This window comes from Haliotis rubra, unplaced genomic scaffold, assembly GCF_003918875.1.
Source record: "Haliotis rubra isolate DU_JTF1 unplaced genomic scaffold, ASM391887v1 Scf10, whole genome shotgun sequence".
Classification (NCBI taxonomy): domain Eukaryota; kingdom Metazoa; phylum Mollusca; class Gastropoda; order Lepetellida; family Haliotidae; genus Haliotis; species Haliotis rubra.
The window spans coordinates 3,169,469-3,194,771 of NW_025764892.1; the positions used below are offsets into that span (position 1 = coordinate 3,169,469).

General features: G+C 42.4%; 1 protein-coding gene across 1 annotated transcript in view; it reads right to left on the minus strand.

The window, feature by feature from the left end:
• The window catches only part of LOC124261265, a 47,694-nt gene extending 27,719 nt beyond the window's left edge, over positions 1-19,975 (minus strand). Inside the window, exon 1 of the mRNA XM_046695609.1 lies at positions 19,832-19,975. The gene's annotated coding sequence lies outside the window, so the exon portion shown is untranslated. The remainder of the gene's footprint in view (positions 1-19,831) is intronic.
• Positions 19,976-25,303: the final 5,328 nt, after the last annotated feature.

The window sequence follows — 25,303 nt, forward strand, 5'->3', positions numbered from 1 at the left end:
AGACCAATCAGATTGTCTGAATTCGTTGGTCGTGCACAGCTGTTAAATGAGAAAGTGGGTTTAGGTTCAGACACATAGACGGAATTCGTATGAATAGAGGGACACAAACCTGACGTATGGACTATGAACATATACACACTGGGAAAAGTATCGCTGCATTCCATATTTTCCATTGTATCAATATGTATACCATTAACCATAGCAGAGGAACTCATCCAAGCCTCAGTATAACTTACTATCTGGATAAATGTAGTAATGGAGTTATACGAACAGTTTACTGAAACTTGCTTAATGACGGGTACACGCCATGTTCGCTTTTGATCGTAGCACGTTCATATCTTAAGTGAATGCACGGTGCACCCGAAGGGTTAGAATAATCTTACAAACATACATAATTATCATATGACTATAAATGGCAATACGGGGGTAGAAAATCATAGGTGTTGCGATACTTTTTTTCCTGTGTATATTTGTCATGGCTAGCATGTTATCAGAACATATTTAATTTGGTTTCTAATGCACACAGCGGTGACAATGTTTTGTTATTAATGTAATGATATTACGTGGGCCATTACTTCTTTCGGTATAGCAAAAGAAACATTTTCTTTTGATATATTTATATTTATCTGAGCTTCTGGTCACAGTCAGTTTTTCAAATCATTCCAAACGGAGCGTATATAATGGCATTCCCAGAACAAATGGAATATAGATTCCTTTTCTGTCGAACAATAGCTGCATAAATAGCTTTCAACGCATCCCTTTCTATAAAGGCGATAATTTGTTGGTAATATATTATGCAAAATCTGATACTGCAACCATTGAAATTGTATTCCATACTTTCATGTGAAGCATCCCTATTACAATATAAGGTAGCTCTATTTATTTATCACGCGCTTATATTGAGAAGAGATTCAATGTAACGTGTGTGTCGCATGTTGTACATATCATATATATTTCTTTTGTATATGGGCCTCTGGCCTTCATGCAATAAACTGATTGATTGATTGAAACCTAGTAGAATCTGTGCATTGAACTACTAATAAATTATAGCTTGTGCGTTCCTTGACGTTAATATCATGGGATAATACCTGTTCCCATTTTGCGAACCAATTTTGGTTTTTACACTGATGTTTTGTATCAATGCTTTGTAGAAATATTGTGAACCTTTCTGAGTTTTCAATAAATGAGCAGTGTGAAAAGGTAGTGAAGGATAATTATGCCATTTTGTTCTTTTTTACTATATTCTGTTTCCTACAATATTGTTTAATATATTGTATAATGCCTAAATAATCTAAGAAGTTTCTGACAATGGGGTTAAGCTTACAAAAGTCTCCATAGGAGTAAACCTGTCCCTTTTCGTATAATAAAATAGTTTATATGTATCTCACGCCTATTTTGTACAATCTAGATTGTTTTATATCCCATTTGTTTGTTATCATTAAACCAAACTGACTGAGACATAATACCAGTAGTTTTGTTCAAACCCTCTATAAACAACCACCAACATTGTATTAGATCCTTGTAAAACGGATTATTTATATTGGAAAAGAGACATGCGTTTTATTGTTTAGACTACTCATGATTATATACACACTGTGTTTTTTGACACAAGGGGCATTTATAAAGAACAAGTGTTTCTACTTAACGTTAACTCTGAAAGTATATGACTTTGATAAAAACAAGTAGCTCCATCTAAACTGAAAAGGAGCCCCAGTGGGATGGGAGAATCAGAGCCTGGGGAAATATAGACTTGCTTCATTTAGGGCTTTTGTATAACATGTAAGGATGGGCGGAAGGGAAAATGATAGAAGTCAGGGACTGGGAGACAAAGTACAGCGACTGGTAGACCCACTCGTGCTATTCCGGGACAAGCCGAATCTTCTTGGAGGTTACGGAAAGGGGCGAGTGGTGACGAATGAAACCATTCGTGACCAACTCGTGTTATTCCGGGACAAGCCGAATCTTCTTGCAGGTTACGGAAAGGGGCGAGTGGTGACGAATGAAACCATTCGTGACCAACTCGTGTTATTCCGGGACAAGCCGAATCTTCTTGGAGGTTACGGAGAGGGATGAGTGGTGACGAATGAAACCATTCGTGACCAACTCGTGTTATTCCGGGACAAGCCGAATCTTCTTGCAGGTTACGGAAAGGGGCGAGTGGTGACGAATGAAACTACAGATGCGAGGACGGATTGTTGCAATGCCAGAGTCTTTTCATGTCTGAGACTTCGTATACTTGTCACATAATTTTGATACATTGAATGTATTGTAATGTGAAGCTATCCCACCGCCCCGGTTTAACATGATTATTGAAGCTGTATGGAGAGGTGCACGAGTTTCCCCCAGCTCCATCAAATGCTGGTTTATAGAAGTTGTTCACGGATCTACAAAACCTCTGTTTAACATGGATTTCCCACACAGTATTCTGGCTCCAAACTGACCAGGGGGGCGTTGTTTAGCCGATACCCTGTGCAGCGCTGCGCTTCTATTGGCTGAACAACGCCTCGCTGCATGCATCGCAGCGCTTCGGCGTGCAGCGACTGAGAGAGGTGCTTCCCGCGTAAGCGAGCGACATTTAAAATTGTTAAATTGCATCAATGCCGAACTTCGGTCAGGTTGGTTGGTTGGTTATTGTTTTACGCCGCACTCAGCAATATTCCAGCTATATAACGGCGGTCTGTAAATAATCGAGTCCCGACCAGACAATCCGGTGATTGACATCAGGAGCATCGATTTACGCAGTTGACATGTGTCAACCAAATCAGCGAGGCTGACCATTCCATCCCGTTAGTCGCCTCTTACAACACCCATGGGATGCCGAAGATCAGTTCTAACTGGGATCGTCATGGGTGTAGCTCCAGTCAGGGTAACAAGAAGTACCATCTTTTAAAGTCATTTGGTAGGTCGCGGTCAGGGATTAAACCCTTGACTTCCTGCTCTCCGAGCAAACGCTCTAGCAGCAACTGATTACAGTTGGTGTTTGTACCAGCACTTGTCAACCGAAAATGTTTCTTATCGATGTTAGAAGGTAGCGTAAATATCAAATCTCAACAGATGGTGGTGGACAACTATCAGTGAAAAAGTCCAAAGCTACCACCCACGTATCGATTAAAGGGGTGGGGGTTGGGGGTTGGGGGTTGGGGTTGGGGTGTTTCCTCATTATATCAGCCTACCCATAGTGGATCGCTCATAACCATAAGGTCGTCTTTCAAAGATACGAAGTATTAGGGTCACCGGGTTTACCATTCCTGCGACTTGAACAAATACACTCTTTCAACGAGACTGGATGTATTCTTGACAACAATAAATTGCTTGTGTGTGATCTGTTATTGATAATGAACTTAAAGGCTGTTCAAACCAACATGGCCACATAAGTCGTCTCCTAGCGTGTTCCCTGCTGTGATATGGGTTGCATAACGACATCTCGACAAACACCACACAGCCTGTCGTTGACAACGTTGAACCGCATAAATCCAAAACACATACAACTTTCTGGATGACAACTTCGTGTTTTAGTTTTATAACGATGTAGGAGTATACACCAAACCGTCTCTGTGCAATAAACAGTTGTCATCCATAAACCATTATTCTTCATTATTGGCTCACCAACTTCCAGAATGCCGATCAAACAATTAGGATACATGTACCTTGTAGTAGCAGTACCGGGTCGGTGGGGTAGACTAGTGGGTAAAACATTCACTCGTTACGCCGAAGACCCGGGTTCGATTCCCCACATGGGAAAAAATGTGTGAAGCCCATTTCTGATGTCCGACGCCGTGATGTTGCTGGAATATTGCTAAAAGTGGCGTAAAACCATACTCACTCACTTTACAAAGATAGCAACGAGTGTAACACCTTCAAAACGTGCGAGAATGTCTTACCAATTGCCCCTTTCCTACGGGCACTTTATGCGGCGTAAAACCCAACTCACTCACTAGTATCGGTACCATACGTGTTAGGGGCGTCGGGGTAGCCTAGTGGTTAAAGCGTTCGCTCGTCACGCCGAAGACCCGGTTTCGATTCCCCACATGGGTACAATGTGTGAAGCCCATTTTCTGGTGTCCCCCGCCGTGATGTTGCTGGAATATTGCTAAAAGTGGCGTAAAACCAAACCTCACTCACTCACTCACCCATACGTGTTACTGCAGGTGTCGCCACGTGAGTCACTTGACACGTTTGTCATGTCAACATTGCAAAATTGTTTTTACCATATTTGGCATCGCATGAATGCTATATGCTAACGTCTTGTTACTACTTGAACAAGCAACCGCGACAACACCGAAGACATTCTTACTCGTACAGTGAATAAGGCTGTCAAATGCTTATTGTGTTTATGTATATCCTTTTAAGAACCCCGGGTTTTTTGCACATCTAGACCTGGTCTTATCAACAATAAATGGCTCGTTGCATGGCAACGCACAACGCATGAATTGAAAACAGTGGGTTGTAGTCAGATATCATACCTGTGAACAAGTCTATCACTCAGGAGTACTTCCTGGTTGAAACTGATCACTCGGAGCTGGGCGGGCTTGTGTGGATCCCGTTAAAGGGACACACTGTACAAGATAGAGTGAGTGAGTGAGTTTGGTTTTACGCCGCTTTTAGCAATATTCCAGCAATATCACGGCGGGGGACACCAGAAATGGGCTTAACACATTGTACCCATGTTGGGAATCGAACCCGGGTCTTCGGCGTGACGAGCGAACGCCTTAACCACTAGGCTACCCCACCGCCCCTACAAGATAGAGGCTAAGGTGCCGAACCGGTCTAAAATAAAATTAATATACTAATATAGTAATTCTGAAAATAATTTTCTGAACGCGTAACTCACGCACCATTAACGTGTACCGCACGTGCTTCCGTATATCATGGTGTATGATTAGGGTCAGACTATATCTGTGAAAGCTCCCTAACCTATTCATACGAATCAGTGGTATTTATTGTTTTACCTGACATTATTCGTTAGAAATTCATCTTCCCTCGAATTCATCATAAGGCTATCACTTGGCAAGCCTTACAAGTAGTACTTAGTTTTTGGGTAAAATGGGGTTTAACGTCATGGTCAGTTACTGCATTCATGTGTATTAGTTGTAGCAGTAGTTGGTTGGTTGGTCGGTTGGTTGGTTGGTTGGTTGGTTGGTTACTTTGTTGTTTAACGCCTCACTCAGCAATATTCCAGTTATATGGCGGCGGTCTGTATATAATCGGGTCTGGACCAGACAATCCAGTGATCAACAGCATGAGCATCAATCAACCATGTCAGAGAGCCTGACCACCCGATCTTAGTCGCCTCTTACGAAATGCATGGGTTACTGAAGATCAGTTCTAACCTGGATCTTAACGGGCCTGGTAGTAGTAGAAGTAGTAGTAGTCGTAGTAGAAGTAGTAGTAGTAGGAGTAGCAGTAGTAGTAGTAGGAGTAGCAGTAGTAGTAGTAGAAGTTGAAGTAGTGGCTTCACACATTGTGCCCATGTGGGCATTCGAACCCGGGTTTTCGGCGTGACGAGACAACGCTTGAACCATTAGGCTACCCCACCGCCCCTTAACGTCATGGTCAGTTACTGCATTCCTGTGTATTAGTTGTAGCAGTAGTTGGTTGGTTGGTCGGTTGGTTGGTTGGTTGTTACTTTGTTGTTTAACGCCTCACTCAGCAATATTCCAGTTATATGGCGGCGGTCTGTATATAATCGGGTCTGACCAGACAATCCAGTGATCAACAGCATGAGCATCAATCAACCATGTCAGAGAGCCTGACCACCCGATCTTAGTCGCCTCTTACGAAATGCATGGGATACTGAAGATCAATTCTAACCCGGATCTTAACGGGCCTGGTAGTAGTAGAAGTAGAAGTAGTGGCTTCAGTAGTAGTAGCCCATGTGGGCATTAGGAGTAGCAGTAGTAGGCGTGACGAGCCAACGGCTTTACACCATTAGGGCATTCGAACCCACCGGCGTGAGTATACAAGCTAGTAGTAGTAGGCTAGTAGTAGCCCCAGTAGTAGTAGTAGTAGTAGTAGTAGTAGTAGTAGTAGTAGTAGTAGTGGTAGTGGTAGTAGTAGCAGTAAGCTGTGATAGTAGCAGTACTACTCGAGTTCCTCCTCCTACCACTACTGCTAGTACTATAAGACATTGACTGAGCTCATTCAACCTACTACCGTATTCTACCAGCTTTACATTATTACTACCACGGGCATTTGGTCGGGCTTTGGATCAGTTCGATGTTCACTCGTTTCATTTTCATCTATTTATCTAATGCAGCACAACATGCAACGTGCTTAAGTGAGAGACGGGCCCTTGGCGCAGTAACTCATATCTACCTGTATATGACTGAGTTTACCCGTATATTCCAGCAATATCTGGGCTTAACACATTGTGCCCATGGTGGGAATCGAACCTGACGAGCCATTTAACACTAAAGGTATATGACTCTCATATGGTTCGAACACATTTCAAAAGGTCTCTAATGAATATAAAATGGAAAATTATATTCTGCGTCCCTAGTGTTTATTCCATTGAAATTCGAGTAGGTCGATGCGACCTGGCTTGAAAACTTTATTCATCACCCGTCGACAGCTTCAATACCTTCAGTCCAATTTCAATTTACTGAATGTGGAAAACTCATATCTCGAATGCAAATGAGGACTCAATTCATCCTTTTGATCTAAAGTCATTGTGTTGAAACCTCATGACCAAAATGAAGAATTTAGCGACATGATTATGATAGATCTATCTGGCGCCATGTTTAGTTGAATTCATTTCACGAGCCTTGTCAGATCATTCAAAAAGAAGACGGTGTGCATGTTACGTCGAAGACATGGGTTTGATTCCCAAAATGGGAAAATATCTGATACCATTTTCTGGTACCAGCTGTTGATAACTAGAACGTTGCTGATAGGGGGATGATAGGGGGATGCACCCCGAGTTACATAACGGTTACTTAACCAAAACAAGAGTACAACATATCATCTTGTTGAATATACCAAATTCAACTGATTTTGCATTTCTTCCAACTTCTCTATCATTCTGTTCGTGTACCTGCCCACTGGACGATATTAAGGAGCATTCTCTACAGTCGGTTACTCAATCTTGCTGTTTTGTGTGTTTGATGTTTACAACAGTATTCCAAGGTTATGATGGCAGCTTGTAAATATGATACTGACAGATGTCATGAACAGCGTACCACACATTGATTGATGCTATGAACAGCGAACAGCGTACCACACATTGATTGATGCTATGAACAGCGAACAGCGTACCACACATTGATACGCAATCACCCAATTCAGCGGGTCAGATCAATTTTAGTTATCTCTTTGCTTGTTTAAATATGCGTCAGTAATATTGTAGCTGGATGACTCTCTGATATTTCTAATGATTGACATTACGAGACATTACGGGGCGGTGGGGTAGCCTAGTGGTTATAGCGTTCGCTCATCACGCCGACGACCTGGGTTCGATTCCCGACATGGGTACAATGTGTGAAACCCATTTCCGTGATATTGCTGGAACATTGCTAAAAGCGGCGTAAAACCATACTCATTCACTTTACAAAGATGTGTCCGCCTATGATACATATCACATTAACCTAATATCGCATCTGTATGTCACCTTATAACTATGATGCACTCGATACACGTAAAAACCAAATCTTCAGCGGGCTATCTAAAATTCGGTGCACATCTCACTTCTTCATTTCCGTTGATGATAACCTTTAACGCGACATGAGTAACTCGACATGGTGAGCAATGAACAAATGACATTTATGTTCTGTGGAGAGTATAGTTGTACAGTCCGGTAGAGTGAGTGAGTGAGTTAATATTTATCGTCACATCGGCAATATTTCAGCCATATCGTGACGAGAACATTTTATAATTATATTAAAGATGAATAAAGTTAGAAATTAAAAAACCTGTTGACGAAGAACAGTAAAACTACTAGTGCATCACAGATATCGATTTAAAACTAGCAATTAAATCTAAAATATTGGAACTATAAATGACAATACAATATAAAAACAGGCTGTAGATTGCTAACGACTGAAGGTAGATCACCATACTAGGGACCATGGGGATTTACACAGTCCGGTAGAACATAGATATACCAAGACATAATACGAATATCGCTATAGGTTATTTATTGATAAGTAGAATGTGATTGTATCTGACAGATGAATACCCTGTATGCCTCAGTGAGTAGAATAGAAACATGGTTATTTTATAGAGGGGTGCAACTCTGCTGAAACGTTTCGACATTCAGTTTACGATCGCTTTCTGAACTGTGATATCAGGATCTGTGCAGCATGCCCTCTAAAACACGCTGAATGCAGTGTCGGTACTGTATTTCTAAGCGATCGAAAAAAATGCAAACGCAAATTGTCTGACTTGGTGTGTGTACAATGCAAATGATTTCAAGGAGACGGTTCAGATTCGACGATTAAAGGGGCTAAACGGGACAGCCACAAGTAACATTAACCCTTGTTTGATTCAAGTTAAAGGGGCTGAAGGATGGCCTGCCACAAGTAACCCTTGTATGATTCGAGTGTTAAAGGGGCTAAAGGAGACTGGTACAAGTAACCCTTGTTTGATTCGAGAGTTAAAGGGGCTAAAGGAGACTGGCACAAGTCACCCTTGTTTGATTCGAGAGTTAAAGGGGCTAAAGGAGACTGGTACATTCGAGTACTAAAGGAGACTGGCACAAGTCACCCTTGTTTGATTCGAGAGTTAAAGGGGCTAAAGGAGACTGGCACAAGTCACCCTTGTTTGATTCGAGAGTTAAAGGGGCTAAAGGAGACTGGCACAAGTCATCCTTGTTTGATTCGAGAGTTAAAGGGGCTAAAGGAGACTGGTACAAGTACTCTTGTTTGAGTCCCCTTGTTTGATTCTTTAAAGGGCTAAAGGAGACGAGAGTTAAAGGGGCTAAAGGAGACTGGCACAAGTACAAGTAACCCTTGTTTGATTCTAAAGGAGACAAGTTAAGAGGGGGGCTAAAGGACTGACTGTTGCGGGGCTAAAGGAAACTGGCACAAGTCATCCTTTTGTTTGATTCGAGAGTTAAAGGGCTTGGTTTTGTTTGATTCGAGAGTTAAAGGGGCTGAAATGGACAAGAACTGGATTCGAACTAAGTAACCCTTGTTTGATTCGAGAGGTTTGATTCGAGAGTTAAAGGGGCTAAAGGAGACTGGTACAAGTCACCCTTGTTTGATTCGAGAGTTAAAGGGGCTAAAGGAGACTGGGGCTGAAGGATGGCCTGCCACAAGTAACCCTTGTTTGATTCGAGAGTTAAAGGGGCTAAAGGAGACTGGTACAAGTAACCCTTGTTTGATTCGAGAGTTAAAGGGGCTAAAGGAGACTGGTACAAGTAACCCTTGTTTGATTCGAGAGTTAAAGGGACTAAAGGGCTAGACTGGTACAAGTAACCCTTGTTTGATTCGAGAGTTAAAGGGGCTAAAGGAGACTGGCACAAGTCACCCTTGTTTGATTCGAGAGTTAAAGGGGCTAAAGGAGACTGGTACAAGTAACCCTTGTTTGATTCGAGAGTTAAAGGGGCTAAAGGAGACTGGTACAAGTAACCCTTGTTTGATTCGAGAGTTAAAGGGGCTAAAGGAGACTGGTACAAGTAACCCTTGTTTGATTCGAGAGTTAAAGGGGCTAAAGGAGACTGGTACAAGTAACCCTTGTTTGATTCGAGAGTTAAAGGGCCTAAAGGAGACTGGCACAAGTCATCCTTTGTTTGATTCGAGAGTTAAAGGGGCTAAAGGAGACTGGTACAAGTAACCCTTGTTTGATTTGTTTGATTCGAGTTAAAGGGGCTAAAGGAGACTGGTACAAGTACCCCTTGTTTGATTCGAGAGTTAAAGGGGCTGAAGGATGGCCTGCCACAAGTAACCCTTGTTTGATTCGAGAGTTAAAGGGGCTAAAGGAGACTGGCACAAGTCACCCTTGTTTGATTCGAGAGTTAAAGGGGCTGAAGGATGGCCTGCCACAAGTAACCCTTGTTTGATTTGAGAGTTAAAGGGGCTAAAGGAGACTGGTACAAGTCACCCTTGTTTGATTCGAGAGTTAAAGGGGCTGAAGGATGGCCTGCCACAAGTAACCCTTGTTTGATTCGAGAGTTAAAGGGGCTAAAGGAGACTGGCACATGTAACACTTAACAAGCAGCAAGTAACAGCGTAACAGACTGTCAGTTACATTGATACGCTAATTGATACCATGAACAGCGGAGCAGACAGTCAGGTACAGTGATACCATAGACACCACACCAGACTGTTAGGTACACTGATACGCTAATTGATACCATGAACAGCGAAGCAGACAGTCAGGTACAGTGATACCATAGACAGCACACCAGACTGTTAGGTACATTGATACGCTAATTGATACCATGAACAGCGAAGCAGACAGTCAGGTACAGTGATACCATAGACGGCACACCAGACTGTTAGGAACTTTGATACGCTGATTGATACCATGAACAGCGAAGCAGACAGTCAGGTACAGTGATACCATAGACAGCACACCAGACTGTTAGGTACATTGATACGCTAATTGATACCATGAACAGCGAAGCAGACAGTCAGGTACAGTGATACTATAGACAGCACACCAGACTGTTAGGTACATTGATACGCTAATTGATACCATGAACAGCGAAGCAGACAGTCAGGTACAGTGATACCATAGACAGCACACCAGACTGTTAGGTACAGTGATACGCTAATTGATACCATGAACAGCGCGAAGCAGACAGTCAGGTACAGTGATACTATAGACAGCACACCAGACTGTTAGGTACAGTGATACGCTAATTGATACCATGAACAGCGAAGCAGACAGTCAGGTACAGTGATACTATAGACAGCACACCAGACTGTTAGGTACAGTGATACGCTAATTGATACCATGAACAGCGAAGCAGACAGTCAGGTACAGTGATACTATAGACAGCGAACCAGACTGTTAGGTACATTGATACGCTAATTGATACCACGAACAGCGCAGCAGACAGTCAGGTACAGTGATACCATAGACAGCACACCAGACTGTTAGGTACAGTGATACGCTAATTGATACCATGAACAGCGAAGCAGACAGTCAGGTACAGTGATACTATAGACAGCGAACCAGACTGTTAGGTACAGTGATATCATGAACATGCCCCGGTCAGATGTGGACGTGCAGTCCCAACATAATGGATGTATCATGTCAGTGGCGAGAAATATGGATTTTGTATAAATTCCGCGGGCGTTATGCCACAGACAATAATATTATTGTGATATTCAGTCAACTAGTATGGATTTTCACAGGAGTACTTTTCAAGTTACTGTGAAGTCTTAATGATTTGTGCAAACAAATATTTATCCAGCAGAGCTGATGACGTGCTTAATAGAGGTCACGACCTCGTTATCAATCAACACAAAAAATAACAAATGCAAAATTAACGTGCATGAGGAACACAAACAGGAGATGCAAACAAACAAACAAACAAACAAACACACTAGGAGCCAGTTCCATAACACTGGGTTTCTTTTGAATGTTGTCTGTCGTTTTATATTCAAGTCATTATGTGTCTAGTGTGAGATGATTTGTTTCTTTGGAGATGTAAGTATAGCTTCTATTTATACTAACTCACCCATTCACTTAGTCTCTCCCTCCTAGCCTATCCTACCAACCTTTATACTCCAAAACTCCACTCCTCACTCCTCACTCCACTCTCATTCACTTAGTCTCTCTGCCTATCCTACCAACCTTTATACCCAAACCCACTCACCTACTCACTCACTCATTCACTTAGTCTCTCCCTCCTAGCCTATCCTACCAACCTTTATACCCAAAACCCACTCACTCCTACTCACTCATTCACTTAGTCTCTCCCTCCTAGCCTATCCTACCAACCTTTATACCCCAAACCCACCCACCCACTCATTCCACTCACTCTCTCCTTCAGCTTAGTCTCAACCTCCCTCTCCTACCCACTCACTCATCACTCATTCACTTAGTCTCTCCCTCCTAGCCTATCCTACTAACCTTTATACCTTCAACCCACTCCACTCATTCACTCCACTCTCATTCACTTAGCCTCTCCTAGCTCTATCCTATCAAACCTTTATACCCAAAACCCACTCACTCACCTATTCACTCACTCACTCATTCACTTAGTCTCTCCCTCCTAGCCTATCCTACCAACCTTTTTATACCCAAACCCCACTCACTCCATTCACTCACTCACTCAGTCTCTCCCTCCTAGCCTATCCTACCAACCCTTTTGCCTAAACCCACCCACTCATTCACTCACTCACTCAGTCTCTCCCTCCTAGCCTATCCTACCAACCCTTTTGCCTAAACCCACCCACTCATTCACTCACTCACTCAGTAGTCTCTCCCTCCTAGCCTATCCTACCAACCCTTTTGCCTAAACCACCCACTCATTCACTCATTCACTTAGTCTCTCCCTCCTAGCCTATCCTACCAACCCTTTTGCCTAAACCCACCCACTCATTCACTCACTCACTCATTCACTTAGTCTCTCCCTCCTAGCCTATCCTACCAACCTTTATACCCAAACCCACCCCTCACTCATTCACTCACTCACTCATTCACTTAGTCTCTCCCCTTCCTAGCCTATCCTACCAACCTTTATACATCTACTCAAGTCTCTGACACTGCTAACCTATAGTGCCCCACCCTAAGACTACTCTCACTTGAACCGTTTATCTGGGTGCAAACTTGTTGTAAGCACTCACGCAGAGGGTCAAGGCTGAGCTGACACTGCTTGTGTCATGCTACTCTACGGAGATGGCATGCTCATGTCAAACAGGCCCAAGTACAAAGCAGCTTCTCTGCTTTGCATGAAGATCAGGTTTAATATAGTGTTGTGATCCTGTTGATTCGTTGTCATAGATACAGCTGGCCTTGAGTGACATGGGCGATTACGTACACGATAAGCCTAGTAAATGGCTATTTAAGATGAAATGGTATCACAGGCTAAAATAAACTTGTTGAAACTAAATATGACCTACTACATTTGGCACCTACTTCAAGAATCGTTTTAACGCATAACGGCTTATTTGGCCATCTCATCATCACGACATCGTTCGCTGTTGGAGTGATTGAGTTGAGTTTTATGCCGCACACAACAATATTCCAGCTATATGGCGGTGGTCTGTAAATAATTGAGACTGGACCATACAGTAATTAACTGCATAAGCATCGATCTGCGCAATTGGGATACGATGGCAAATAACCAAGTCATGAGCTTTAACGCCCGGTCCCATTAGTCACTCTTACGACAAGCATGGGCCACGAAGGATCAATTCTAATCCGGATCCTGCTGGACTGTATAGGATATAGTTTGGCGGATACCCAACGTTTTAGCTGCAGGGCCAGTGTGCCGCCCCCATCCTTTCCCAAGTCAGAATACATCCGACACAGTTTCATCATCCCAGCCAGTTTTGTTCCCTCTGCATCCGTGGTGTTAATGGATAGATGCCTGCCTCCTGGAGAGTGCAAGGTCCGTGGTTCGATCCCCAGGCTGAATACGTCACTGTTGAAAGGAGGCATAGCGTATACCGCGGTATCCACGTTTAACTGCACGGTATTCATTGGGGTAGTATCACAAGGCAGGCATCATTCCACCCACTTCACTCATTCACTTAGTCTCTCCCTCCTAGCCTATCCTACCAACCTGTTTTGCCCCAAACCCACCCACTTCATTCACCTCACCAACCCTTTTGCACTCATTCACTCACTACTCATTCACTTAGTCTCTCCCTCCTAGCCTATCCTACCAACCTTTATACCCAAACCCACCCACTCACTCATTCACTCACTCACTCATTCACTTAGTCTCTCCCTCCTAGCCTATCCTACCAACCCTTTTGCCTAAACCCACCCACTCATTCACTCACTCACTCATTCACTTAGTCTCTCCCTCCTAGCCTATCCTACCAACCTTTTTACCTAAACCCACCCACTCACTCATTCACTCACTCACTCATTCACTTAGTCTCTCCCTCCTAGCCTATCCTACCAACCCTTTTGCCTAAACCCACCCACTCATTCACTCACTCACTCATTCACTTAGTCTCTCCCTCCTAGCCTATCCTACCAACCTTTATACCCAAACCCACCCACTCACTCATTCACTCACTCACTCATTCACTTAGTCTCTCCCTCCTAGCCTATCCTACCAACCCTTTTGCCTAAACCCACCCACTCATTCACTCACTCACTCATTCACTTACTCTCTCCCTCCTAGCCTATCCTACCAACCGTTATACCCCAAACCACCCACCCATTCACTAAGTGTCTGACACTGCTAACCTATAGTACCCACCCTAAGACCCACTCTCTCACTTGAACCGTTTATCTGGGGTGCAAACTTGTTATAAGCACTCACGCAGAGGGTCAAGGCTGAGCTGAATACCTCGCTTGTGTCATGGCTACCTACGGAGATGGCATGCTCACATATCAAACAGGTTCGGGCATAGCGAAGCTTCTTGCTTTGCATGAAGATCAGGTTTAATATAGTGTTGTGATCCTGTTGATTCGTTGTCATAGATACAGCTGGCCTTGAGTGACATGGGCGATTACGTACACGACAAGCCTAGTAAATGTATTATTTAAGATGAAATGGTATCACAGGCTAAAATAAACTTGTTGAAACTAAGTATGACCTACACATTTAAGTACCTACTTTCAAGAATCGTTTTAACGCATAACGGCTTATTTGGCCATCTCATCATCACGACATCGTTCGCTGTTGGAGTGATTGAGTTGAGTTTTATGCCGCACACAACAATATTCGAGCTATATGGCGGTGGTCTGTAAATAATTGAGACTGGACCAGACAATACAGTAATTAACTGCATAAGCATCGATCTGCGCAATTGGGATACGATAACATGTGTCAACCAAGTCAGCGAGCTTGACCACCCGGTCCCATTAGTCACTCTTACGACAAGCATGGGCTACTTAAGATCAATTCTAACCCGGATCTTCACGGGTGACGTTTCAGAAAGGGAAAAGACACGGGAAGAACAATTGTATCACGCAGTAGAAGCACTCATGATGTACTCAAGTGACAAGTTCAATAGCGTAATAAAAGTGCCTTTCAATCAATTCTAACCCGGATCCTGTTGGACTGTATAGGATATAGTTTGGCGGATACCCAACGTTTTAGCGTAGGCCAGTGTGTCATTGCCTCATCCTTTCCCAAGTCAGAATACATCCGACACAAGCCATCATCCCAGCTGCTTGTTCTCTGCATCCGTGGTGTAATGGATAGAGTGTCTGCCCTGAGAGTGCAAGGTCCGTGGTTCGATCCCAGGCTGAATACGTCACTGTTGAAAGGAGGCATAGCGTATACTGCGGGTATCCACGTTTAACTGCACGGTATCTCATTGGGGTAGTATCACAAGGCAGGCATCATCCGGATAAGTACACATACTGAGCGTATCCTGCTCCACCCGTGGCACCCATTAGAAACGTATAGAAACATAAGTCAATTGTTCACCTGAGAAAAGACATGGAATATATTTTGTTTTGGCTGTTTGTTGTTTGAGCACTGCATTCTGGGATATTCCAGCCATATGGCGTTGGTCTGTAACAATCGAGTCTGGATCAGACAATCCAGTGATCAACACTATGTGCATCGATTCACGCAATTGGGAACCGATGACATGTGTCAACCAAGACAGCGAACCTGACCACCCGATCCCGTTAGTCGCCTCTTACGACAAACCTGGGGCACTGAAGACCAACTCTAAAACGGATCTTCACGGGTATGGGAATATATGGTTCAAGTCAAAATTAGGAATTGTATGAGACATAATGGTTGTCGTCAATGCGTCAAATTTGGAACTGTCCTTGACATGTCACATAAAGCCTTTTAAACTCTACTGAGGCCTTGAGTGTCCTAACCTTGATGAAACAAACCAGACAGAGTCGTATTACCCTCTTTGAAATCGTTGTAGGAAGAGCATGCTCCAATCTCCAATGCTGTGAAGTGTAGACCCAAACGGCTGGAGTTTCTGAAGTAGGGCCCAACATACAGAGCCAGATGACTATTGGAATGTCACTCCTCAATTCGGAGTGGTATGGGCATTTTTCTGACACTTCCGAATCTCAATTTATGCATCGATCTAAATATGGAGCAGACACAAGTGTCCATTTATCCGGTAATTAATCACAAGCTTAAACATCTTGGACAAAAATCGTTTCAAAGATGCCAAATGCACCGGTTTATCTTCAGAAACGAATCACTCGAGTGCCCTCTCATTTCCAGACCCTGCATATCTGCTTTAATATCAATGATCATGGATGATTCGGTAAATTCACTTCAGCATTGAACCACTCTGTCCACATTTCTCAATTCAAATCCTCCTCCCGAAGATGTGCTACGTTAGGTTCCCTTTACAACTCGTTCTAGGATTCATAAAAATATAATTATATACCCTACTATGACAAATGAAGAAAGATTTTGAGTGTGCAACGGTAGGAGTATTTTTGATAGCATCGGGACAATCTTTTCCATACTCCAGGAAAACTGAGATACAAAACGTTTTTATAAATCGTATTGCTTATCAGAATAAAAATTTAGGGTGGATGATCGATTGGATACCCACAAACCATGACCGAAAACCGACACTTGTCTGTAAACACTAAATAAACTACCGGGCAAAACAAAGTTATCACTTTTAAAGAAATTGTATATGAAAACGGTAATCAAACTCCCACCCTACTGGCGCCAAACTGAACTCAAGAAGTTCATCCGTTCGATGGAGAAGGCGTTATGGTATGGGGAGGCACTTGCGGTCAGAGAACAACAACACTGGTTATCATCCGAGGAATCCTGAATGCGCAGCGGTGCAGGGATGAAGTGTTGAGACCTAATGTGGTGCCCTTTATTAGATAACAGCCAAGAGGAGTCATTTTGCAGCACGAAAACGAAAGACTTTACACCGAGAATACCTGTACAACGTTAACGTCAACGTATTGCCTTGGTCATTAACCCAATTGAACATCTCTGGGATCATTTTGAACGTCAGCTGAGACAACGTGTACCACCTCCAGCGAACCGACTGGAACTTGAACAGACTGTCTTGGACTTGTGGAACAGGATTCAGGAGTGATGGCGTCAATGAGGAGACGTGTGTTGGCGTGTATGGATGCCAACGGTGGTCACACTCGCTATTGATGACGTGCCCCTTGACTCCTTTCTCAACATGTGACGCTTACGCACTTTTTGAATGAACTTTGATTTGTGTAAGTTTTTATTTTGACCCCATGACTCTTTCTTAATGAATTGCGGCAAAGGCAGGACCAGCATTAGAACGAATTTACTTTCAAGTTATTTGAAAATGATTTCTGTTTGTAAAATAATTATCATAAATCTCACATACGTCTTCATTTCTATTTTTGGTCAAATGAAGTCGGTGATAACTTTCTTTTGACCGGTAGTTTATGAATGTATATGCTATGGATACCGTTCACATAATCCCCCTATACTCCAAATTGACGCCGCGGCCATTTTGAAACTGAAAACGAGGCTTAGTCCGCAAGCGGTAAGGATGGCGTGGTCGAAGAATCTGGAAAGTGTTCCAGTTATTTCTCCAGAATTTATTGAGGTGGGCTAATGATACATGTAGAATACCCAGACGGAAGCAGAAAAAGGATATTGGTTATTTGTGGAGGGCTACACTAACTAATAAAAGGACAAATGTATACTAGCCACATAAAGAAACTGTGCATTGTCAAAATATTATCCCAGTTGATAAGTACGATAACAATGTCAAAGGTACATATAAACTTTAATGGAGGGATCATGAGACCATAACAAGTCAGGAGAATTTCAATTGAAAAGTCAATCACAATGACGTCACGAGTCCACATGCGGGACAGGGGTCAAACGACTAAGTCACAAGCTCAATAACGGGTATGTCCACCATCGGCATTGAGAACAGAAGTGCATCGACGACGCATAGAGCCTATCAAACGTGCAAGGAAGGCTTGTTGGATGACACGCCAGATTCTCTCAAGTTCTGTTGCAAGGTCAAGGTCGTTATCTGGCGGATGAGGAAGACGGCGTAGACGTCGATCCATCTCGTCCCAAACAGGCTCTATCGGGGAGAGATCCGGTGAATTTGCAGGCCAAGGCAGTAAGTCAACGTTGTGGTGTCGCAAGAAATCCATAGCAACCCTTGCCGTATGAGGGCGGGCATTGTCCTGTTGGAATGTTAACCCAGGGCCATGACGTTGCAGAAAAGGAATTGCCACAGGTCGAAGAATCTGATCCCTGTAGCCAACACCAGTTAAGTTGCCCTGAACAATCACCAAAGGAGTTCTTTGGCGTGCTGTTATTCCACCCCAAATCAACACGGAACCACCACCAAAGCGATTCCTCTCCAAGACACAGGCCTGTGCATAACGTTCTCCCACGCGTTGGCACGTTGACGTCCATCACTATGGGAAATGTTAAACCTGGACTCATCTGTAAAACAACATTTCTCCACCAAAAAAGGGTCTGCGGGCATGATTTCGGCACCACATTCGGCGAGCTTGTCGATGACGTTGTGTCAGGATAGGCCGTATGGCGGGACGTCGTGGTCTGATCCCGTGATGACGTAAACGTTGTCGAATTGTGTTGGGGTGGATACGGCGAAGTCCTGGGATGGTTCGGGCAGTCATCATTGCAGTCTGAAACCTGTGGCGAAGATGGGTCACCCTTATCTATCTGTCCTGTCTTGGCGTTGTTACACGTGGACGTCCAGAACGTGGCCGATCGATGATGTCATTTGTGTTCTGGTAGCGTCTCACCAGTGCAGAAATGGTGTTCCGGTGGCAGTGGAAATGTGCAGCCACTTGTCGTTGACACATTCCCCCACGGACCATCCCAATGGCCTCATGACGTTGTGCAGACGTGCGCCGTGGCATGCTATGCGTTTCAATAGCCGTTTAATTTTTTGAACGATCGCAAGGGCAGGTGTTGAGCTTTCCAAAGTGACAGTATTGTGTGGCATTCATTTGCTCTGTTGCAAGTGCAACAACGTATTGCACGTCTCAAGGAAGAACCCACTGACGTCACGGAACGTGGCACGTGATTGCATGTTGGATACATGTCACTAATCTCTGAGTTTAAATCCTTATGTGTCTACACAGGTTTGATAAATTTAGATTTTAAATTTTTGTATGCACAGTTTCTTTATGTGCCAAGTATACATTTAACGGAATGGTAGTGAGCGAGTAACTATCTGAATAGTATTTTACGACGCAATATTTTAGTTACATTATGGTAACAGATGAATATTACTTGCATTTACCAAGCAATCAACTGATTGATATAATGAGAAAAGGCTAAATTTTTTTTTATAAAAAAGACAAATAAAAATTAATAAATTGAAAACTGTCTGGTTTAAATAGTAGATGTCTGGCTAGACAAGGTTTTCGTCTTGGAAAACATGATGTGAAAAAAATCAGTTATAACAATTGAAAGAGGTATATGTTGCGAAGAGGTAACCAAAATCTTTACTGTTACCCTGAATGTCACATGGTACAAAAACTTGCTCTATATCGTCACAACGACAAACGTAATCTTGGCTTAATCGCGTAAAGACTTCACACGTTGACCTAGGCATGGAAAAGCTTCAAGTTTCATTGTCTATCCGTGCCGATAACTGACAGGAAAGGAACGTTTGTTGTCATCTGTCATCACAAACAAATATCACTTATTTGTCTGTGACAGGTATTCACAACCTGAACAAGAAATACATGCATTTATGACAGATTACAATAGCTGGAAATAGCATACACATCGACCTTGTAAGAAGACTTGACCTACCTCAACATGCCTTGTTAACACGTAGAACCAAGCCGCCCTCACTGCTTTCCCACAACACAGTATTGCCGCTGCCGACTGTGATATTTACAGCACTAAACCACACTACGCGATATTGAACTATTTGAGTTCACCGTGTTACGTTAGCCATTTTTCTCTGTGGGGGATCATTCAGACCCGAGCATTGATAACATCCGGGCAATGTGTCGTTTGTTTACTGGCAGTGATTACGACGGGTGCGACAGCGACCAGCCAGTCTGCCCCGGGTGCTCGGTCAGGATTGATTGTACCAATCGAGTTGGAGGACAGTGGGTCGAAAAGACATTGTGAACGTTTTTTTGGTACTGATGGACGGTAGTCGATAATGGGGTAGGTTAAATGTTTTTCATCTGAACAACCATTGTTAGATCTGATTGCACATGTAATATTGTCACATTCATGTGCGTGTACAGCTGTATGTCTGGGATTTTTGTGTTGGAACGTTTGGGTTTAACTAAAAGCACAGGATCCTACTTTGGGAGGATGTGTCCATAATTATTTTTTTCTTAAATAGAATGGTTTTAATTGTCTTACATATGAATGATTCCCGTGACTATCCAGGTAAGAGTTGGTCTTCAGCCACCCATGTTTGTCACAAGAGGCGACTAACGGGATCGGGTGGTTGGGTTCGCTTACTTGGTTGATGCATATCCCATCCTAATTGCGTAGATCGATTCTCATGATCACAACCACCGAATTGTTTTGTTCAAACTCAATTATTTCGAATCCACCGTCATATACTGCCGCTTGCAGCGTTACATGACAAACAAACAAACGAACAAACAAACGAACCTATGGCGATGACAATTACAAGCGCAGGTTCACATTCTGGAGCACCGTATGGAAAGACACTTTTATTACGCTATTGAACTTGTCACTTGAGTACATTATTAGTGCTTCGACTGCGTGATACAATTGTCCTTCCCGTGTCTTTTCCCTTTCTTAAAGGTCACCCGTGAAGATCCGGGTTAGAATTGATCTTCAGTAACCCATGCTTGTCGTAAGAGGCGACTAACGGGATCGGGTGGTCATGCTCGCTGACTTGGTTGACACATGTTATCGTATCCCAATTGCGTAGATCGATGCTCATGCTGTTGATCACTGGATTGTCTGGTTCAGACTCGATTATTTACAGACCGCCACCATATAGTTGGAATATTATTGCTAGGTGCAGCGTAAAACTAAACTCACTCACCAACGTCTTAAACGTCAACGACGATCAAGTAAAAGGAGTGAGCGCATGTTGGTTTACGCTGCAGTCAACGACATTCTATCTGTATTTTAGTAACGAACCACGGGCAATATAGTTGTAGTGAGTGAGTGAGTTAGGGTTGACGCTACTTGTAGCAATACTTTACAGCAACACCACAGCGGGGGACACCAGAAATGGGCTTCACACATTTCTCACATTGTGAGGAATAGAACCCGGGGATATTTTCTATGACAGTTTGACTCCTTTGAAATGAGCAGAAAACAATTAAAACAAAGTTTTAAACGTTTCTAAAAAATACTTTTCAACAGATCCAAAGGTTTTCAAACATCTTTGAAAATCTTTGGCAAGTTAAATTTTGGGGGTTAGTTCTCCTTTAAGATACTTCAAGAGGATTATCTACATGACAATTACGTGTTCGAGTTCTTTTTAAAAATAGAAATTCTCGCACTGTTACCGCAGTCACCGAGGACGAAGACAATGGACGTTCGTTTGAAGTCACATTATGATTTATGTTGATAGCGTCGAAGTCAGTGGGGTCTCGTATGCACACGACACAGTGGAATTTTATTGTCAGTGGGGGGAGGGGGGTAGACAGCAGGCGATCGCTTTAAACTGCACACAATCCATTACATATGTGTACATGCAAACATACAAGTAGATAGATAGGACTGTAGCCTTACCAATTTAACTCACTTGTCTCACAAACAAACGACTAACAAAATGTTTCAGTTACTTGCTCATAAAATGTTTTTTCGTTCTTTCACATTTGTTTTCCTTCTCCATCCGTTATTGTCATCTTTTTGCACCATCGCTGGTAGATTGTTAAAATATGAGTAAAATAAAACTCCTTTGTTATCCACGAACCACAGAAATGTTATAACGAAATTTGAGAGTGTGTTTAATGGCTTAACATTTAAAAAAATATATATACTACTAATAGAAAACTGTATGTGAATGCCACGTATCACACAATACCATGACTCATATATCATGTAACCTTTTATATAAGCAAACCCGATGAAGTTCATACACATACATCCATGCTTTGAGCCTTGGACATACATCAGAGATGGTTAAAGTTTACTTCGGCCTGAAAAATATTTGTCTATTTTATATTCTTAAGATTTAAAAACATTTTTATCAAATTTAGGCTTGGTTTGTTAGATATAATGATAAAAGAAGGCAGGAAAATGTCCATAGATAAGAACAGGAGAATGTGTCCGTTATGTAAATCAACTTTATGCAAGTTTGTCCATCCTACTCAATTCTCAGAAGGAAATACATTCAACATCCGTTTTTGTCAAAAACTCTTACTTTAGCTTTTGCACCCCTGTTGTCTTCTCAAAATGATAATGATATTCTTAATCTGTCACTATGTATCAAACATAGTATGAGACAAAGAAATGAACTGTTAACAATTAAAAATGCTAAAATGAGATTTTACAATTGCCTGTCATTTTGTTCTCTCCATTATGTGCATTGTATATTACCTGTATATTGTATATTATTTACAAATGTATGTTTGTATATGGGCCGGAGGCCTTAAATGCAATAAACTCTTTAAACATTTTTGACTTGGTAGCAATGCAATGAATAATAACCTGTGTATTCTATACCTCTATGGGACGCCGCGTGACTCCATTCGTTGTAATTGCAATTCCATGGCATATATTTCCATATCATGTTTGTTGGTTGTTCCGTAACTGTTCATTGAAACAGACTCTGATAGTACATTTCTGTACTGATGGTTGACAACCAGGTTTCATGGTGGCTTACAAACAAACAACAAATGTTTTTTCGTAGGTGATGTTTTTGATACCACTATCATAATTGTGTTTTAGATTTCAGTGATCGCAGTTTAGTCTGCGGACCAAATTTTGGTTCAGCACGCTGATGGTCCAGGCTCGATTGCCAACATGGTCATAATGTGTGAAGCCCATTTCTGGTGCCCCACTGTCGTAATGTTGCGGGAATATTGCTAAAAGCGGCCACATTCACTCAGATTCTTGTAAATATTATACAACAGCCATTATAGGGAGTCGTCATACTGCTTCAAAGTCGCCAATCAGCTCTTCGAATTTCTTAAAAGACAAATACTTGAAAATTAAAGCACCTGCTCTTTCCTAACTTATTAGTAATAAGCAACAGTGCGTTCAATTTAGAGTTGAGTTTGATGAGAATGCAGATAACGTACCGAGCAGCCAATATGATCTATATCTATCTGAACTAAATATGTCGCCTATAGCGCTGTGGTGGTCTGCTCAATCTGATAACAAGGATTATTTATTCTTTTCATTACATCGTTAAGAAACCCTTTCTGAATTTACAAATATTTGAACGTGCTGTATCCTAATACCTAAGTTAAGAGATCTGTCAACAGTATGGCAAGGTTTGCTAGTTCCATGGATGACATAGTGGTTAAAACATCGAACCTCTCACCCACACTGTTGTGGAAAACTGGGTGGGTGAGAGGTTCGACATTTTAAGGCTTTAACATATTTTTCGTAAACACCCGTGGGCGTGAAACCAGTAGAGATAACTGCTATCAAATATATACTCGAGATCGGTTTACAGGCCCGTGATTGGCTACTCCTCGATAGTGACCTAAGGTCAGATTACGACAGACTACTTTTCCTGTTAGTCTTTGATGCCTGTTTGTACTTCAGTCGAGTTAAGCAGTGGATTCGTCGCAACCTTAGGGTTTTTGAGCGTTTAATAAATGTTCTAAATGATCTAGTGTTTACTATAAATAACGCCGTGACAATCTATGGGTATGGCTGAAACGTTTTTGTGGTGTGCTGCAGTAGCTATGAGTACTATACCGGGTAGCGTCATTCATTGCTGTTGCGGTATAAATGCCGCGCGTGAGAACAGACAAAATATGCATTCAATTAGAAATGGTAGTGAGTTTATAGTGTGTACGAAACAATAATAAACTCCTGCCTCTCACATACCATACTGCATCCATAAGATAAGATAATTAAGATAATTACTATACAGCTAGTAATAATTATTAAATACTTTATTTTGTCTCAATGACTACCTCTCCTGTCACTAAAGATAATCTAACTGACTCTAAAACACTAAACACACAATTGACGAGCTTGTCGTCTCAACTTAACTTATGATAATCAATCACTTTCCACTCATGCATCCTACAGAAGAGAAGTTATCCCCTTTGTTTAGACTATCATCAACTCTTAAACATGTATTCACAAAGTGAAAATATTTTATTTCGTTTTCTATCAAAATATTGAGTGAAATTGGTTTTGACGACCCTTTCAAAGGTAATTGAGTTGTCGCGTGTCAGCATGAGGTGGGGGTAAATGTCGAATTCTAGTGAGTGAGTGAGTGAGGAGTGAGTGAGTGAGTGTGGTTTTAACAATATTCCAGCAATATCCCGGCGGGGAACACCAGAAATAGGCTTCACACATTGCACCCATGTGGGGAATCGAATCCGGATTTTCAGCGTAGCGAGCACTCGCTTAAAGCACTAGCCTACCCCAATTTCAAAGTAAACACATATTGTGAGTGTCCTAGACGTGTACTCACAGACAACAGCATGGTGGTGAGAAACCTAGAAACATACTCAGGTCTAACTGGGATTCGCCTCTAGACTACTGAACCGCCCTTGTATGATTCGATTCACCAAAATATTATTATATTCTGATATGTTTCATCTGTGCCCAGAGCGATAATCCGGTTTCTAATGTTAAGATATAAAACAACCCAACATGTTCCTTTCAGTTAAAAAACTTCATACTGAGGAAGTGATTTCTGTCTTTTGTTTCTAGGGACGGCACCGGTGCCCCCTTTGTGTTCTCCTCCCCTCCTTCGGTGCCAAGGGAGAGAGGGGGAGACATTCTGGTGAAGATCCAAGCGGTCAGTTCCAGCAACCCATGTCTGCTTGTCAAGTCATACCGGTTGTATTCCAAAGTCATCGGTTCTTGATGTCAGGAAGAAGATCCAGGCGGAGTTTAACCAAGTGTTTGAAAATGGTTTTCGTCTTCCTTTTTGCAAGAATAGAGAGATTCTTACTTCAAGTGAAAAGGTTTTAAGTTTAAGCGACATCCTACCAAAGGCTGGACTTGGAAAACCCACTAAACAGTGTTTCCAATATCCAGCAGATGTGTCGTACAAAGACGTAAGTTGAGAAAATTAGTATCTTAGGATGAAATCCATCACTCCCGAGTACTTTCATAGACATTAGCGGTGGAGATACA